Here is a 20868-nt window from a genome sequence, read left to right on the forward strand (position 1 = left end):
CTAGCATAAAGTAATGCATTGAAGCCTCATGTGAATAACAGCCTTTTCTGTTTCTGCTGTGTTTTTCCAGATTGATTGGTTTGGTTGATCTTGGCACTGACTTTGTCCCTCTAAAATACCTTTCTGTATAATATCTGATTACTATAAAAACTATCTCTAATTAAATCAGAAATCTATTTTTATTTGTTCAAATGAATTGTTCCAAGCAGTTCCAGAACTGCAGACCACACAGTAACACCCAAATAATATTGTCTTTAAAATATTACTGCCTCATTGAAATCTGCAGTATCTTTCCATTTTTTAAAGCTTCACTGGTAGCCAAACACACACTTTAGGGTAGGTTTGCTATTGCCTTAGAGGAGAGTTTTTTATCGACAGAATTATTTCAATTTCATATAGTTAAAATATGGCTACAAGAAATAATTAAAAAATTCAATATATTAGTTTTAGTTTCCAATGTGTAATCTGTAGATATATTCTGGAATCCTGAACAAATAATTATCATTAAGCAGCACACACTATCCTCAACAGCCCTGAAGAAGAAAGAAATTATGATTAATTTAGTGGGTCATGGTTAGCAAATACAGGCAACTCTGACTGGGATGAGAGGTGTAGCCATGAAGTATAGCAGCAGGTTATTTGGTGGTTTTATGTTGTGTTTTTTAGAATAATACACTATGTAACTATGTACTTATAATGTGTGGGGTTTTAAAATAATATGTATCTTGCAGTTTCAGCACATGCTATTGTATCATGTCTGCAGTGATAGTACCCCTGTCTTATGCATTTGGAAGCAGTATCTTCTTTATTTTTGTGCTTGTTACTATTAGTTGCACTTTCTGTTTTCCTATGAATTCTTAACTTTATCAAATACGATTATATTTTAAATAATTTTAAAATATTAAGATAAAATCTCCAAAATGTATTTTTGCAAGATCAGTATATTTTAACTAATATTGAAACTTTGCTTTTAGCAACCTTGCAGTTTCAAAGGTAACTGTTTTGAGGGTGCTCAAATTTCATACTGAATTATATTAAAAAAAGAAAATTCTACCAAATAAACTAATTCTGATACTAAGCATTTTGTTAAGTTACAGGGTACACTCCTGTACAGCTCTAGAAATTAATATAAATCCAATGCAGTAGAGAGATATTTGAATTTGTAGTTCAGAAGCTGCTGACATTAGGCATTAGACCGTAAGTGGGTCAGAATAAACACTTAACATTCAAATTTAAATATAATATTGTGTAATACAAGAAGATCTATAGAGTCATAATGTCGGAATATATTAGGTATGATGATAATACTTCTATTGATTTCAGTCTGTTAAAATAATGAAACTGGATTACACAAATCAATTCTTGGAATAGAACACAAAAGCATAAATTATTTCACTTACACTTTCAAAAGCAGCTTTTCAAGTGAGATTGACTGTAACTATTTTAGACTGTAACTAAAAACAAGTGTTAATTTTCTCAACCTTACCTAAAAAAAGGCTTACAGTTGTCAAGCTTACCAGTCTTTTAACCATGTTACAAACAGCTTTCTCCATATGATCAATTATTTAAGACTCTCGCTCTTACATCATTACATCTGCATGGAGGGGAGGTGTTGCAATAGGAGGATCTACCATTAGGGACAATTAGAGAGAGGTCCATTTCCTTCCACAGAGGGAGGACACTCACAGAATGCTGTAAAACATTCAAGAATGCATAGTTTCCAGTAACGTCTTCACAGTCATATAAACCTAAATATTTCATGACTTCGTCAAGTCTAACAAAAAATCAGGCATTGACTTTTCAGGCTTTCAGGCACGGCATTTTATTTTCAGACAGAGAAAAGTGCTCTTCTGTATCTTTTAAATTAATTCTATTCCAGATGGGAGTCAAGACTATAGTCTTGAAATTACATTGCTATGAAAACTCTTAAAATATTACGTTTGTCCAGTATCATTGTAGCAGTCACTAAAATAAACAAAAAATAAGGCATTTTTGACAACCATATGTTACAAAGTGAGTGGTGGTCCAGAACATGGAATGTGATCAAATCTGCACATCTTGTATGCAAACCTGAAGTGTGAAGCAAAGAGGAATTTGCATTGTGACTGCAATAAAAACTGTAAATCAGTTCTTTAAAAACAGAAGACAATACTCTGAGCTAAGGGCTGCAGGCATCATATCCTAACCAGGTATGCAGAATACTACAGATTTCCACCCTGGCATAGCAAGTTACAGATCTGCGATGGAGATTCACACTCCACTGTTGTTACCAGGAGGTAATTATACAACAGTATTTCTAATGATGGAGTCCCAAAGCAATACTTCTTCTCTTCCCAGTGGAAAATATCTTTTGAAGCAAAGAGTTGCTGTGGGATTCAAGAGGAGGGAAAACACATACCATAAAATATAATTAAAAATTGTGGAGGCTGCCTATGACAAGAATAACCATAAAAAACAGATACAAACCAGCTGGCTGTTAACAACTCCTGAGTTATAAAAATCTTAAACCTGCTGTAAAGCACTCAATTCGATTTACATAACCACAGAGATGACATTCCTTTTAGGCTCCTCTGCTGGGGATTATTTTGACATGTTTTAAGGCAGCATAAAAAGCAACTGTGAAAGGAAGACATGTATCATCTTACATAAAAATTCATTCTTGCCTTAAGATTGGACTTACACACTTTAATCCCAGCATCTTTACTTAAACTGGAAAATATCTTCAATGGCTACTGGCGATTCCATTTTATAACATTATCCCTTTGGTGCTCATATTTTTTATAAAGTTGATAGTATGTGTATACACAGAAACAAACAGAAAAAAATCTATACAATCACAGAAGCTGAAGTTCGAGTATTACTGCAGAAAATATCAGCTCCATGAGAACCCACTACAAAGTGCAGCATCTCTGGTCTTTGATAAATTGCTTAAGATAGGTTAGATAGGTTGCTTAAGATTGTGATCGGCCTTTGCTAAACGAGAAAAGCATTTCTTAGGAACGCAATGATGCAGACAGCGTTTTACACAACTAACACAGCTTGCTGTAGGGAATTAAAATAAACAAAATAAAATAAAATCAATCTTACATTGAGTGAAGTTTTGATGTATAAGTGCTGGCAGCTTACATTGCCCAGAGCACAGAATGAGTTTTGCCATTTGATAATTTGCTTGATTCACTGTGCTGCCTCATGCAGGGCATTTTATGCCTGATTTATGTCTAATCGAGTCACCTGCTTAATGTTAAGGAGGGTCACAGTTAGATAGAAGGGTTACGACCATATAGGGCTTTCAACATCTCCCAGTTTGACATAAGAAATGGGTGTAAGTGGTAGAGGTCAACCTTTTTCTTTTATTTTTATTTAATGTTCTCTATGGAATATTGCATAAAACATTAATGTACCACAAAACCCATTTGATTCCCTCCTGAAACACAGTAAGCAAATATGGACTAGGAGACTCAAAACACTGATAAAATAAAATAAAAGCAATCTGTAGTCTAGGAAGTGACCATCTAGATGTGAATTTTTAAAAGGATTATAAGGTACACCCTTATTAACACAAAAAATAATATAAATTTTCCCTTTAATAGATATGCAGACAAATTTAGTCTGGTGTCTGTGGAAAAAAATAAGGATTATAAAAACAAAAGAACAATAAACTTTTAATATAATTAAGGTGTACAGTTTTTCAATTCAGGCCGAATGTTCATCCTTTTAGACATATATCTGGACATCAGGCATATCAGCATTTTCTTTCCAATAGTGCCATGAAAAACTACATCTATATTTAATAAATAAAACTAGATGTGGACAACTACTACAGATTGAAGAGCTCAGACACATCTGAACTTCATAAATATTTCTGATTTTCCCCGTGTTTCAAGATGCTGAAAATTACTGCAGGACATTATGTATTTTGAGATTAAAGTCCTTCCACAGAGCACTGAAAAAAACAGACATTGTGCCAAACATGATATTTAAAGATAATTTTTTAAGGAGGAACTACCACAATTAGCAAGGGAATGGGAAATTGAGCACTGACCAGTTTGGACAGCTGCATTTCCAAGTTCACTTACTGCTGATTCAGACTTTAAAAATAAAGTATTTGGGATTTTTTGCTATTTTTAGAATACTGTATATCTTTTAGAGGGAACAGTGTAGAGTTACTTGCTCATTGGAGACATACATTCTAAAAGATTCTGGCATTATAGTCTTAGTAAATTGCAGGGAGCAGGATGACAGTCGTAAGCCTACTCCAGAAAACTCTGGTAATATTAGTATTAGTTCACTGGAACATTCTAAATAAGAAAAATATTTGTGCTAATTTATCCTTGTTTACAGCACTGGAGAACTTTTACGCTAAAACTAAAACTAGCGATTCTATTGGCATTAACATCAAGAAATACCATATCTTTAGTTGCTTAAATAAAATAATAATTCCTTATCACAGAAGAAGATTTATCAGTCTAAACTGCACTTTAAAGTATGCACCTTAAGCCATGAACTCAGACACCAGAATCCAGTAACAAAGAGAATTCACAGTGAATCCAGAGTGTTATCACAAGTTTCAGTGATTTGACTCCCTGCTACATTGCATGTTTGTGATATACATTTTGTGCAAATGATAAAATAGAAATGTTCTTATTTCTTTTTATTACTATGCCATGAACATCCTAAGCTTCTTCAAATACTTTAAACATACTGATCATTTCCACAGATTCATCTAATGGACACAGAATAGACATAGTTCCGTATCCACACTTCTAAAAGTATTTTACCCACACTGACAGCTTCAGTCACCCAATTTAACATTAACCTTCTAAAATTTCAGCATGCAGTCCAAACTGTCCATCTAGGTTTCCTGTAGTCAACAAAGAGACACAGACATCTCCACAGGTTGATTTGTGTAGTTTATCTTATACTGAGATGCATCACTCTCCAGAGATGTCTGCTGCTTTCCACCGGCTATGAAAGGAAATTACTTGCTAAGGTGTCAACAGCTACACTTCAGACATTAACCTCTGGGAGATGAATCCCCTCCTTGATAGCTAACTAGTTACGTGGGTAAAACTAGGGAAATTATTATTTTTTTTCCTCATATAGTGAAAATAATTACCCGTGTGCTTGCCATTCTAAGGAAATGTAATAAATGTATTCCTTTGGAATTCTATTTCCAGGCATACATTTCCTTTAAAATTACTTCTATGCTCCTAAAGAGCTACCATAAAATTATCTCAACATCCGTTAAACGTACTTGATTAAAAAAACCTCCTTTACACAACTTCAACACACTTCAGACACGAAAATCTCAACAAAGTACACTGCAAAAGTATACATACTTCATATACTTTCAAAAAGACAATTTTCTCTTTCTTTCTTTCTTTCTTTCTTTCTTTCTTTCTTTCTTTCTTTCTTTCTTTCTTTCTTTCTTTCTTTCTTCTTTCTTTCTTTCTTTCTTTCTTTCTTTCTTTCTTTCTTTCTTTCTTTCTTTCTTTCTTTTCCTTCTCTCTCTCTCTTTCTTTTCTCTCTGTCTGTTTCTCTTTCTCTTTTTCTCTCTTTCCTTTCTCTCTCTGTCTCTCTCTGTTTCTCTTTCTCTCTTTCTCTCTCTCTTTGAATGTCTTTTTACACAAAACAAGACAGAATAAAATTAACTTAAAATTCTATTAGTTCTCTTTCCTTCTATATAGCTTCTGTGAAATATTTTGCCAAGTTGTGTTTGTGTTTGGCTTCTTATTCTCCTTGTTCCACTTCCTATTAAAATCAAATTAGGGAGGCAAACTGATTTGACAATATAAACATTAACCTTCCAACAAAAAAACTAGATTTAATGTCAGAGTACATATTGCTAAAGAACACAAAGTGTCTACTGGATAGAGTTCCTTCCCAGCTAGATTACTGATAAAATCTGCCCAACATCAGCACTATCAATGTTAGCAGTAATAAGTCTACCAAATAAGACATTCAGTATTTGGTCCCAAAAGTAGAGTCAGACATCAGCAAGTGTTCAAGCCACTTTCATAAAAAAATAGCATCTACTGTTGTGCTTTTTTTTTTTTTTTTCTGTATAGAAAAACTTGAAAATATTAATCCATCCGAGTATACAGAGAATCTCAAACATGCTCAGAAAGATGTAGTTCTCTTCACTTGAATAAACTTAAAGAGATGATAATCACCGATGATTACAGGCCTATTTATTTCATTTAGTGGAGCATAGTACTGAGATATCTGAATTAGCATGTTCACATGGTACATACACCACACAGAGGTACTAACTCAAGAAAGGAAGTTCTTTTGTCATGTTATAATAGTGATGCACCCAAGCTGACAATGAGTGATCTCTTTTGTATTTTAAATATGCTCTTAATTCGACCCTCTTTAAGCATCCGAAACTACTTCCAACTCTGAAAAGAACTCAAGAAAATCTACCAAGTGTTTACCCTGTTTCTGCCTTTCAGGGCAGACTGAAATTGTTTTAACATCTGTGCCCAGAAAGCTCTGTTCTCGTTGGCACACTCCCTCTCTTGCTCTCTAAATAAAGTGCTCTTACCTAGAATATTTCACATGAAAAAAATTAGATAGAAACAGCAAAACGTGAAGTGAACTAGGATCCTGGAAGCCTCATGATCAAAGATGCCCACTGTGCATGGTAGTGAAAATTACAGAATTCCAGCTCTATAAATCAGATGGGAAACTTATATTAAGAAGAAAAACTATGTAAGAAAAAAATGGCAAAGTTTTAATTGTAATAACAATTCTAAAAGAACTGTGAAAATTCTCTTTATGGGTGATCTTTAATGGGATAGGTTCTGCGAACAGTTACCTTGATCCTGTCCACTACAAATAATATTTTCATGCTAGGATGAAATACTGACTTTTCATTTAGCAGGTATTTTTTCAACAATTTGTTATTGCAGACACTCCATGAAAAGGCAGCATGAGAAGATGTATTTGTCAAAATAGTCTTTATATGTTGTTTGAGGGGTTTTTTGGCACTTACACAAAGCCAAAGATTTCTCATCAAGTAGCCCTTTTCTCAGGCAATGATGTTTTTTCTAGAAGTTATATGCAGTATAGGAAAGAAAAACATTGCAATTCAGAACTATTATGTTGTCTGAAAAATTTCCCAGAAGCTGCTGAGAAACAGGAGGAAGTTGAGAAAAAAGGGGCAAGAACTCAAGTCCGCATTTGCTTCAGACCTTTGGCAAAATGGGCATGAGATGCACCCTAGAGAAATAACGAGCAGTGTTAGCACTGGAAATGCCTTTTCATTTGCAATTGATAGATAAATATATATCAGTGTTTAGTTTCTCACTTTTTTCTTTAAAGAACGTTGCCTAATGGCATTCCTCTCGGATCTACTAGACTAACCAGGCTGGTGAGATAAAGGATTCATGGCTGCTCAACATACTAAGAATAAGGGAATTAATAATTTTATCGAGCTTGAAGCAACAGCGTTAGGGTGTCTACAGTGAAACTATTAATTTTGCAAAATGTAGTAATTTAACATGTTTTAATTCTTCATCCACCCTGAAGTGGTCAGGCAGTTGGACTAGACTACCAATGTAGGTCCCTTCCAAAGGAAATATTCTAGTCTAGTCTAGTCTAGTCTATTCCATTTAATTCCATTTTATGCACATTAAAGTCTTAAAAGCAAAACCAAGTCAAATTAAACAGGGCCTCTTTGCTTTAATTATGCTTTGTGAAACTACATCTAATGAAAAAACTGCAATGTAGAAGTAATCTCAAAATCACTTAGTTTTGAAAGATGGAAGAGGTCTACACAGTGACAGAGAACTGGACAAAATTTAGTAGCCTAATCCAAACTATCCAAATAAATCAGAAGGCATTATACCACACACCATCAACACCCTCCCCCCCCAGAAAAATGCTGATTAGGATATAATCTAGCTCAAAAATAATTCATATATCTGAAAAAGATCTTGAGTTCTAGAAGCCAGCTTAGCATGTAAAGTGACTCTTGAATATAGGCATAAAGTCAGGGTAGCAAAAGCCACACCAAAGCAACAAATAAAAAGTGAATCAACTATATTGTAAACTCTGATAGAAATAATCATTTCAACTAACCATACAAAACAAAACATTTAGTGAGTAAGGATGAAATCAGGAGCCTTCCACTGGGAGCAGGCCAGGGATGGACCTGTGTTAAGTGAACAAATACAATAAAAATATGAACAAGTCTAGAAGAAGCAATGAAGCAGATTCAAATACAACTCCAAAAGACAGTGCTATCTCAGAGGTTAAAACACCAGAAAATTTTTACAAAAAGAATAAAGGACTTTCCAAGGGCAGACCAAATACATTTTCTGTGGCTACACTAAATTAAAACAGTTTAAGATGTGTGATAGAAATTAAGTTAAATCCATTGGCAATAACTTTCACTCAACTCGATCACAAGTTACATAAAGGCTACATTAAATATCCTTCTGTTTTGCCTATGTCCTACTTTATATCGGGCTACTTCCCGAGTCTATTAACTTACTTGATGACTTAATAAAAAATACAGTCTGAAAAATAAATAAAAGCTCTGAAAAAGTATATAATTATTTCTAATACAAAATCCTGGCACTCTTTTTAACTTTTAAACTACCATTCTACTGGTTTCAGGAAGTTCTGTGAAACTCTTGCCTGGTCAGCTAAAGAGGACTATGGGATTAAAGATTTAAAATTAATAGTAAAAGAAAACATCCCAGGGAAAATCTTGTTAGGATTTAGTGTTGTTCTTGACTTATTGTTGCCTTTTACAAAAGTATTTCTTTCCACTATTAAAGATAAAATAAACTGGAATATTAAATAAAGACAAGGTAGATTTGACAAAGGAGTGGAGAAAAGGAAGATGATCAATTAGAAAATTCACTCCTACCACAGTTCTATGAGTTCATACAGCAGAGTTTACACAGTTCAGAATTCATGTCAAAGCTAAATCTAATCTGGAACCAGTGAAATTTCCAGTGCTCATTAAGGAAAATGTGTCAAATTACCATGGATGAAGAATTACACATACTAGTCCTTCTATAATTTTTCAGGGGAGAGGAAGAACTAGCTGAAAATAAGAAAACACAAAGGTGACACCACAGACCACCTGTACGAAATTGTAAAATATTTGCTCAGACAAAGTAAGACTAAATATTTGCTCAGAGCATGTAACTCCAAACTCAAAATATTTTGAGGTTATACAGCATCTCCATACCAAACTTAATTCTTTGCCTGATATCAACAAATTCCTGGTAATGTAAGTGGAGAGTCTAAATAAATTAGTAACACTAAGTAAGACTAAAACCAAAACACCACCAAATCATGTAATAAAACACTGTAATAACAGTAATAATAAAAAATTTACTGACACTATAAAAACAGCAAATAATAATTATGAAGTAAACTTAAAGTAAATATTTTTCTTTAGAAAATTATTCAGACAGAATTCTGTAAGAAAGGAAATCAAAGTGAATCATTATCCATAACTTAAAGACTCAGTAGCAGTTACAGGGCATGTTGGCATAACTGCTGTTTCATGATTACCTTAAATTTTCCATTACAAATATTAAAAGGTTTGTTTCCAAGTGCAAAATCAGCTAACAGCTCTTTGATTTTCTGAGCGTATGTGTCTGTGGTAATTATCCTATGTTTGGACCAAGTGCTTCTTTTTCTGCATAGGCTGAGAGTACTCTATATATTAAAAAATGCATGTATTTTTTTTACTTCTTCAGCATCAGGAAGTTAACCTGAGGCCTCCGGAACAAGAGGAAAGATAAATGCAGATCAAAAAGACATTCAAAAGATAAAACCTTTTTCCTCAAGTAAAGATGAAAGCAATTAAAGAATTAAAAAAAAAAAAAAAAGAGTAACCCAAAAGATTTTTCATTTAAAAAGCCATCTTTAGCACTTACTAGACAAATGATATCCAGCTTTCAAGCAGAAGGTGGAGAAATAAAGTTGCTTTTCCATATAAGCATTTTTAATTGCTTTCAGATGCTTTTGTATCTTAGCAGTGATTAACTTCATCCAGCAGACACAAGTGCTTGTTTTCCAAAAGCTTGTACATTTTTGGCACTTGGTTGAATAAAAGATAAAACTTCCATGCAAACTTTCCCTCTATTTAAACAAAAAACAGTAAAAAATCAATGAGTGAAATATTCATCCAAGTAGTAATTTTGTAGTAAAGCTACAAAACATGTTCTGTAATTGGCTATGGACAGTACAGAATGGGCCAGGAACTCTTCCTTGGGAAAGATACAGATTATTTTCTTTATTATTTTTGTTTAGTGTTGGAAAAGAATGTGATAAGAAAAAAAACACAAAACAGCTCTGATTTATTTATTTATTGGTACAGATGCAGCCCTAAAAGTCATACTATTTACAGAAATAGTAGCCTCAATAGCAGCACCTCTTGCTTAGGCCTTCCTGGGATTTAAATATTCCAGATTTTTTTCATTTAACTTGAGACTAATCTCTTACGACAATACTTATTGTAGTTCTACATACATGTCACCTCCTCATAAAAGACTATAAAATTTCAGCCCTGGTGATAAAAGAAATCAATCTAAAGAGAATTCTAACTCATTGAGGGTTGGACTAGATGATCTTTTGAGGTCCCTTCCAACCCCTAGGATTCTATGATTCTATGATTTACATTTTATATAAACTTATTTTATTAATATATTTAAATAAAACTTTTTAAATAAAACTTAAAAAAAGCTAAATCCTATTTCATCAATTCCACATTCCATAAACTAGAAGCTCCCTTTTTATATAATGTAGAGGCAAGAGTGCTGTATTTTTTGCCATTCACCTCTAGGAGTATGTTGCCCTCAGTGTGTTCAATGTCTGCGTACTGGAGACTTCAAAGGCTGAATATAATTTGAGCTTTCAGTAAAGAAAAAAGATTACTTTAAAAATTGTTTTGTCACACAGTGACTGAGTACACAGGAATCTCTGTTTCCTTCCACTTGAATGAAATATTAATCTACTAGAATCTTCTGAGATACTTTTCAAAACAAATTTACTGATTCACAAGAAATCACCTTTCCTTTCTCAAGTATTTGCACTGAATACTGATGAGATGCTGGATTTGAAGGGGTTTTTTTCTTATTGTAGGTAGTCTGGTACTTACAAAAAGAATGTACTGTTGTGATGCAGTAAGTTACCCAGTTACTAAATTGCCCAAGTAACATAGTCTTTCCTATATTCACACATATTTATGAAGAAAGGGTACAGGGAAAACCTATGATTGCTTGCACTGTGCTGAGCAGCTTCACTCATAATCTGAAGTTCAAGCTTCAATAACATTACAGAGTCAGTATTCTACTACAGTAATTATAGCTAGGTCTCTGTGTATTGGATTGATGCATCATAGCATGTGAATTAAGGAATTAGTTTACTGTGAAGAGAAAACATTAAAAAAAATCATTCTTTTTGGTAGTGATATTGCTTAGTTAAGAGCCTACTCTTGATTTTCATGGCTCCTAGCAAAGCAGCTCCAGTAACCTGACGTAATGATAAAGAGATTATTGGAATATGCAGCTGACACCAGCTTGTGTTTTGAATTCTGCATTTCCACAATAAGTCCAAGAACCATTCTTCTAAAAAAGTACAGTCTGCAGAAAGCAATGCTACTCTATTAACTTTCTTCTCAATAAGGACTAGTGGAGTTTTCAAGCCATATGGATGTGATATCAGATGGCATAATGAATATAGAGAAAAGGAAATTTAGCAGATGCATCTGCCCTTTTAAAACACTCCCTGCAACTTGTTCTGCTTCCCCCATGTCGATCTAAATCTCAGCCACCACCTAATGAAAAGGTAATGTTGACAAAACCTTACTTTTCAGTAAAACTTGTCAGTACACTATCTGCTACTCCTATGGACTTCAATGAGTTAAAATGACTCGATAACATTACTGATTTTGTCTTGAGTAGGTGAAGTTTTCCTCTCTACAGCTTACTCATTCCCAGCATGTTACTATTTTCCTAGGCAGGAACTAATACATCATTAATTGATGACCTCCTCAAAGCAATGTAATAGCAGTAATATTCTCCTCAATCTACGTTTTTTTTTCCTAAATGTCCATAGTAGTCACATCTCTAGACCTAGCAGCACTAGCAGTTTATTCTTTGCTGAGAGCTTGAACATAGTACCTCATTGCAATTAAGACTGGATTGAAAGGAAATTATTGAAGAGTTACTTCATAACTGAAAACATTTCAGAAAGACAAAATAGAGCCTCACCTATGCATGCACTGTTGAAAGAGGACAACCCCTGAAAGCAATTATTCAAATACTGTAACAATGTAGCTTTGTAAGCTCTTAATAGTTATGACTTAATAGACAACTGCAAACACATGAACCTCTACTAAATGAAATAAGTTGGTTACACCAACTCATAAAGAAGTCTCTATCTTCCCTCTCCTATTTCTATCATAAGGACAACTCACAGTGACTGGTTGTCCTTGAAAAACAGAAAAAGTCCATTTTATGTTCAACAAGCTCAATTCCCAAAAGGTTACCTACATGAACATTCAATGTGTAACCCTTCCAAGCTGTTATCAAAACCAGGTAATTTAAAACAAATATTAAAAAAACAATTAATATATTACTCAAATTATTTCTTTTTTTGCTTGAGTTGTAGTCTTCTAAAGCTGCCCATATACAATATGCTTGCTTGCATACTTTTCTTGAAGATTATTTGCTCGAGTAAATTCAGAAGTTCACCTACATCTTATATCATGTATCAAAAATACCTGTACTACCTGGCATATTTTCTGGATGTTCCCTTCATATTTAAGTCCTTGAATGAGATATGGAAAACTCCACAGCACACATTGTTCTAAACCTAGAGACAATCATGTAAAAAAATTATACTTGACAAGGACCCACCAAAACCAAGCCAAAACAAAAAAAAAAACAAAAAACAAACAAACAAAAAACCCACAACAAAAAAAACAACCCAAAGCCCAAAACAACCTCCTTACTTAAATAGATTAAGCTGCAGTTTCTTCCTGTACTTCAGAGAATCCACAAATATATGATAATGAAATCATCGACCATAACTTTGAAATAAATTCAAAGTAGTCTTTTATTGAATGCAGCACGTACCACTGATAGCAGATGAAATACAAAATGAATAGGAAAAAAAATCTTTCATCTCTCATTGATCATGTCACAAAAGGACATAGGTAGTCTAATTCTGTAGGAGAGGAGATAGGCATTTTGGCAGCATCCAAGAACTTCATGCCATCATGATGATGTAGAACCACAGTTAGCAATGTGATGATACTGAGTTTTGTACCAGATCTTGCTATGCTCACTCTAAGAAGTACCATCTCACTAGACTGCTATAGCAATCAAAATTATTCAGATAAGAGACTATCATGTTTGTAAGACTCAAATATTCCAAATCCAGCAGCTCATGCTCATTTCTAGTGGCAGTGTTTAATAAAACAACAACCCGTATTTGATGTTCAAAATGTCAGCACATTATTTGCTCTATAAAAGGTTAGTCTTGAACTAATTAGAAAGGAAAGTATTTGGTATCAAATGATTTTAGCTAAACATTCTCATTAAAAAGCAAGAGTTTGGTTGAAAAAATATCAGGTTTACTATACGAAAAAACTGCAAACATTGGAGCATCATTATCTCATTTATTTTTCTTTTTATTCAAAGATTCTGCCTGAAATCTAAGCTACCAAGATTAATTTACCACAATTGGTAAGCTTCCATTTTGAATAGTTTAGTTTTATGAAACAATTAGTGTACTCTGCAATATGTATCTTTTCAATTTTTTATTTTTTTTTAATTACAAATAATAGTATACTGGAATTTAGAAAGCTATACTAATCACTAGTAAACACTTCCCATTATCCAAATTTAGTCATTGACAACTCTGCCACATATCTTTAAGAGTAAGATTTTAATGGATTTCTTTTTTATCAGGAGTTTGGTGTTTTATTTTGCAAGTTATTTGTTTCATAGGAAACACTGATGATAGAACACCTTCTTTTGAAAAATTAAGAATTTCTATCTTTAATATAATTTTATTATTTGAAGAAAAACCCGACACTGGAATTTGGGTGAAGGTCATTTCTAAAGGCAGAGACATGGGTTTTGGTTGGAGTTTTTTTATCATGCTAAATCTACTCTGACTTAGCAAAGCCATATGTCTTTGAAGACTAACATATCTTTAGAGACTTTACTATTATATTCTAATAGTTCCTCTTCACAGGATATGACCCTTCAACTGGGATCCCACATAACTAGTACAGAAAGATCACTCCTATGGAGAAATTCACAAATCAGTACCATTACACATTATGTGATCCAGGAAGAAACAACATTTTCTCATCTCAGATTTTCCACCGAGAGGAAATAAGTCTGTGCACATCACAACCTAATAACAGATGAGCAGTTATAAGATGAAAGAGGAAGAGAGAATTCACTAGTTTATAGCTATGATGTAAAATAACTTCACTCTTTCTCAAGTACATTGAGAGTGTTGAGGTACTTGACTAGCCTCACTGCCTAAGTATTCAATCCCAGAGTCTCTCTTCAAGTGAACCAACTTGTTCCCTTTAAATGAAAAAAGCTGGAAACATTTCTAAAAACATTTCAGTCCCTGGATTCCTCTCAACAGGCAGTGGGTGAAGAACCTGCATGAGGTCTGACCCTTTGACTTACACAGTCTTCCAACAGTATCCTGCAGGTTTTTAATACATATATTATTGCATCGTAGAATACTACAAAATGTACAAGTTCTTCTTGATTAAAACTTCTTAATATAAAAGGTTCTATTTCTGCAACTAATTCTCAGTTTTAACAGTTTTATGACCTAAGAAGCTATGTCTACATGTTTTGCTTGTAGGCAAAGATATTCAAAGTCTTCTGATGCTCAGAAATGGCTAAAAAGAAAATAGTTGGCAGAAGCTGATGTGGTTAAATGCCTATAGATTCAGATATAGCTTTATACTCTGCCTGCTTGGAGATCTTCAATACATTTGCCTATTATTAACCCTGTAGTCACATTCTATTTTCTTATAAAGACCTACTGAAGTCAATGAATGTTCACAGGAGTCTGATCCTTTAATTACTGGAACCCCCAAAAAAATCCTTATTTGGCAGTGTTTTCTGCTCAAGTACCAAAATAAATTTGATTTTAACACACTTAAAATGCAGGTTGAGGAGTAAAATATCAAAAATCAGAAAATAATGGATCTGCACATGCCCAAGACAATACAGCTAAGCACTCATGTTCTCACTGTGTTTTGCTTTCTTACCCTAAGAGTTACCGAAATAATTATTTGATTTGGGGATTTTTATAAAATTTGTGACTACACGGAAAATCAATTTAATTATTAACTAGCAAAGGTAAGGGACTCACTGGAACTTAAACCTTGGTGAGCTTCCAGACCTGATTTTCCATGACAAAGCCTCTTTTGATAAAGTGGAAGTAGGCATTCAACAGGATGATAACATAGCAAACTTATGGCAGTGCTTTCAGAAGAGGACAGGTGGCCTGAATTACATCTTACTTATTATTTTTTAAACTGTGAAATAATATATTTACAGAGTAAAGTCAGTGTATCTTTCCACTGATTCATCAAGTAGTGAACATGATAGAAGCTTTCACATTGACTACACTGACTACTCCTTAATGAAGTGCAAACAAGGTTTCTGTAATCTGATTCAGTTTTTTTAATTAGATTGTGGCTTATCATTCTGAAACCAAGTTTTTGTTGCTTATTTTTACAATAAGTTCATTCTGCCCCAACACATAAACAACGTATCATCCTGTAACACCAATCAAAAGCAATGCTAACATTAAAAATGATTAAACATTAATAAAAATAATAATAATCCAAACACTGTGCTAAGACGATACGCATTTTAAAAGAACCAAGCAATAGCCACTCAATCTTATTGTATATCTTTTTAACAAACACAGGATCACAAAATGTGTGCACTACCTAAAGTAAATCACAGAACAACAGATTTGGTTCTCAAAATTACTGAGCATGTAACTAAAACTTTACATTTCTAGCCTCTGCAAATAACTTTACCCAATTAGATATGTTACATACATTCATAAGCCCTTACAGGACTGAAATTACCAGAAGGAAATACTTGCAACTACAGATTTTCTTTCTTGTTAACATCCAGTATGATATAGATAAAATAACAATTATAATTACATTTTAACTATTCTTTCCATTCTGCCTAATACAATATTAATAATTGTGAGCCAGAGAAAATGAAATTATTCAATTATGTGATTAATCTTTCTTTAAAGATCAAATAATGCCATCTTCTACATTAGCAGAGACATTGCCACACTTTATTAACAGCTGCATCTGTGAACTCCATTTGTCCTCCAAGCTGAAATAACCTGTACAAAACATTTCAACTCTCTCCTTACTCTAACTCCCCATAAGAACGCTTCGTGGCTCAGAGATTTTTGTACAGGATGAAAACTAGAATGCACTCTTTTTGATTCAGGCACACAGTAACAGAGAAAATAAGGCTGAGATTAGAAATTAAATCTTCAGATTATCACTTAAGAAAACAGAACAGAAGTTTAATACAGGAAAGTAGTTATAATTTGTACACATGAAACATTTCAGAGGAAGCTTAATATCTTTACACTGGAAAAGAAGAGTCTGGTTATCAGATGTGGAAGGTTCCAGGGAGACCTCACAGCAGCTTTCCAGTACCTGAAGGGGGCCTACAAGAAAGCTGGGGAGGAACTGTTTCTGTTTACAAGGGCATGTAGTGATAGGACAAAGGGCAATGACTTAAAACTTGAAGTGGGGAGATTTAGGTTAGACATTAGGAGAAAATTTCTTTAGTGTGAGGGTGGTGAGACACTGGAACAAGTTGCCCAGGGACACTGTGCCTGCCCCATCCCTGGAAGCATTCAAGGCCAGGCTGGATGGGGCTTTGAGCAACCTAGTGTAGTGGAAGGTGTCCCTGCCCATGCAGGGGGGTTGGAACTACATGATCTTTAAGGTCTCTTCCAGCCCTAGCCATTGTATGTTTCTATGAAAATTAATGTAATAAATTAAACATGTAAAGTGCTTTGAAATTATTTTTTAAATTAAGAGATTTATCTATATGTGTGCAGATATATGTATATGTATGTGTGTATGTATATGTATAGCCTATCTACATGCATATATATATATATATACTTATATCTAGATACACAAAGCAATAATCTTATCATGTCCTCTAACAATGCTTTCCAGAAGTATATTACAGACTCAGGAGGTCAAGCTGCTGCATAATTGAGTCAGGAGCTTTACAAAACAGTTTCAAAACATGAAATACTTAAGAATAATTTAAAAAAAAAAAAAAAAAAAAAGGTAAAACAATTGTTTTCCAAAGGTTGTATGAGAAATATTGGAAATATCTTTTTATATGTTATATAGCAACTACAGACATAAAAATACAGACCACAATATATAGCATATATTCTACTCAGGAATTACAGCACTGTTTTTCTGGTAAACTACCATTATCTTTCATTTCAACTTTAGACAACTTCTGAAGCCAAGAAAAGATCTGCAGTACACAGAGATATGTGGATCACAATTAACTAGGATGAGCCATCTAGTTTTGGAAGGGCTTCAAGGCGTTACTCGGGTAAGTTTGGAAAGTCAGTACACCTGTCTGAATATACACAAAATTTCTTTTCTTTCTCTGGTTACCTTATTCATAACATATGCAGAGATCTTAATTCTCCAGGCAATTAAAGAAGCATTTTGTTTCCTGTTATTAAACATTTCTCATTTTGTTACATCTTCAGAGGTCCTACTTTTATTTTAATAAACATAAGACTGTCTTTTGTCAGCTGACTAGTCTTTTCTAAAGAAAAGATCAGCACTTGTGGGCAACAGTTAGGAATCTTGTGATAAAAATGGACAGAATATCACCCAAGAGGTCATACTCACTTCTTCAATTTATATTTCCTAAACAAAACGTATAATATTATTATTTTTTCCCTTTTATTTTCCTTCTCAATATAGTCCCTAAATCTCACCTTAGCCCCTAAATACTCCTCTAAAATGAATATATTCTATATGATGCTGCAAAGTTCTCAGTGAATGCTTTCACATTGGATACAATACATGTTCAAGGAATCCTCAACTCAGCTTCCTAGAAAAATATATAATCATGACATTTCACGACAAGTCTCAGCATACATTTTTGTGCCAATATTATTTGCACATATAAAGGATGCAGAACCAGCCCCTTCAGAAACCACAATATCCACCTTTAAATGTATTTTTTTTTTGTATTATGCAGGTTTCAGAAAAAGGAAAGTTTTCAAGTAAAAATCATGTGTTAAATCAGTGTTGTGTATCCTAGATAGACCTAATAATTGCAGATCTCCGTTACTTAAAAAGGACTAAATAGCACTGAATTGTTTGTGTGATCATTTATACTCTTTTGTAGGCAGGAAGGAAACTTAAGCTATTATACTCAGATTATTAAATCAATCAGAAGGCTTAAAAAGAAGAATTTGTTACAAAAAAAAAAAAAAAAAAAAAGAGAGAGAGAGAGAGAAAGAATGAGATGGGGAAGCACTTATCAATCTGGTACTTTGATTTTTTTCTTCTTAGAAATCCTAACAGGAAATCCAAACTTCATATACTTCTCAAGCAAGGAATCATCTTACGGCCACAAAGATGATCAAGGGATTGGAGCACCTGACATATGAAGAGAAGCTGAAGGTGCTTGGACTGGTCAACCTGCAAAAGGCTCAGGGGGGATCTTATCGATGTATATGAATAATTGATGGGAGTGTAGGAAGTAAAGAAGATGGAGCCAGACTCTTCTCAGTGTTGCCCAATGAACACAAATTGAAATACAGGAAAAGTAAGAAAAAAATATTCTGAGAGTAGAACAGGTTGCAAAAAGAAATGGAGTCTCCATCCTTTAAGATACTCAACCCAAAACTGGACACAACCCTGAACAACATGCTCTGTGACACCCTACTTTGACCAGAGGGGGTTAGACTAGATGACCTCCAGCAGTGCCTGCCAGCCCCACTTATTCTGTGGTTCTGTGAGCATACAGTAAAAATATGAAGGAAAATGTTCACAAGCAGAAAGAATTCTCTAACATGGTAGCACGTTAACAGTTGCATCATGTCATCTATTGAAGATATGGCAGTCCTTTCTTTGTAGGGTTTTTACAGTGGTTTTGGTATTCATTCACAATGTAGATACAAATATTCATTGATTTGCACTCTCAAAATCAGATCGTAAGGCTATTTTTACACTTGCCTGTCTATAAAATACTGAGATGGCTGTCATGATGTTTCATACCTTTGTTGAGTCATACTCCATTGAACATTATACACCAGAATACACTGCAAGTGTCAGTGTTTGCTTTTTTTGTGCTATGTCAGACTCAGCACCACCACAAGGGGAAAAAATCACATTCACCCCTTCTGTTGTAGTAAGCTATGTAATGTGAAACCATTTCAAACTTAACAGTGATTTCATTTAAACCTTTCCGCTTTGTAAGACTCACAAAGTACTACCATCCTAAAAGGATTCAATGAATTATGATCTTACATATGCCTATTTACTTTAATGTTTAATTATTTTCTTCTTTCTTTTTTTTTTTTTTTTAATCATCATTTTAAAAAGGTCTACATCTGGTTTTGTGGGCTGATATTCTAAGAAATTGTATCTTTGCTTTTAGTACCTTGTATTTTTATCATTAACTTGTTATGACAAGCTTTAAAGGACTAGAGAGGAATTGGATACTTTAGGCATGAGCTATGGTTTTAAGCTGCTTTCTTAGAACAACAACAAAAAAAAAGGCAAAAATTCCCAACCCAGAAGATATTATATCAAGAGGCAATCTGCTCTTATATATTAACTGTAACACAAAACCCCAAACGATACTGTTTACAAAGGTTTTTTTCCTGTCTCTCTCTTTTCAGCTTGCTTATTTGTCTCTGACTTCTTTCATGTCATCTCCTTTCTACTTTTCACACACATTTTTTTCTTTGATATTTTCCTGCCTTACTTCCCTCAAATAATTTTCCTTTCCTTCTGCAGTTTTTGATCTCTCTCTCATAAAAACAAATGCTTCTGCCCTATAAAAGCTTAAATTCTTTCCCAAAAGACCCTTTCTATTATTTTTATGCTGCATTCGCAGCCAACTCTTATTTCATTTACTAAGTTTTATCCTGTAGCCCCTTTTGAATCTAATATTTAATCCCAATTAATTTTTTCTGCTGGTCACACCTGCCCTTACAACCACTGAGAGTCCTATTTCCCCAACACCCTCACGTTTACCTGCACTCAGTTTCATCCTTCCTTCCCTCTGCTTACTTTATAAAACTCCCTCTTAACCAACCTTAGTTGTCTGACTTCTCTTCATTTTGTCACTCCTCTTAATCTTTAGCCTTTTGAAAAGCTGTAAATTCCTAATTAAACATTTCTGGCTATGTGTCTATCTCACTATGTAAAGTAGCTCTGAAGCCCTAAGGCAAAGAGACACGGCTCCACTTTTGTCCACAGAGCTAAACTCTCTTCACTTTCCTCCCTCCTCCAGACAAGACACTTGTATCCAAACTGCCAACAGTTTCTGGCATGTGGTATTTCCTGAACTGTGCATTTTTTTTTAGAATGTTAGTCAGCTATGACCAAAACCCTGCCAAGGATCATGTTCTTACTTCAACAGGCATGTGATCACGGGCTCATACTCAAATGTCTACCTATCTATCCAGTCTCCAAGACCCAGCAACCTTCCTCTCTATTTGGATCCATCTAGTTTATTATCTCCCCCCTGCCTTGAAGAAAATCAGTACTAGACGTTGAGCAGTGCAACCAAATATGGAAGA

General features: G+C 34.0%; 1 protein-coding gene across 1 annotated transcript in view; it reads right to left on the reverse strand.

Annotated features, from left to right (window-relative positions):
* The window catches only part of DACH1 (dachshund family transcription factor 1), a 336491-nt gene that overhangs the window by 150266 nt on the left and 165357 nt on the right, over window positions 1–20868 (reverse strand). The gene's annotated exons all lie outside the window — the stretch shown is intronic.

Source organism: Chaetura pelagica, unplaced genomic scaffold, assembly GCF_000747805.2.
Source record: "Chaetura pelagica isolate M959 unplaced genomic scaffold, ChaPel_1.0 scaffold106, whole genome shotgun sequence".
Taxonomy (NCBI): domain Eukaryota; kingdom Metazoa; phylum Chordata; class Aves; order Apodiformes; family Apodidae; genus Chaetura; species Chaetura pelagica.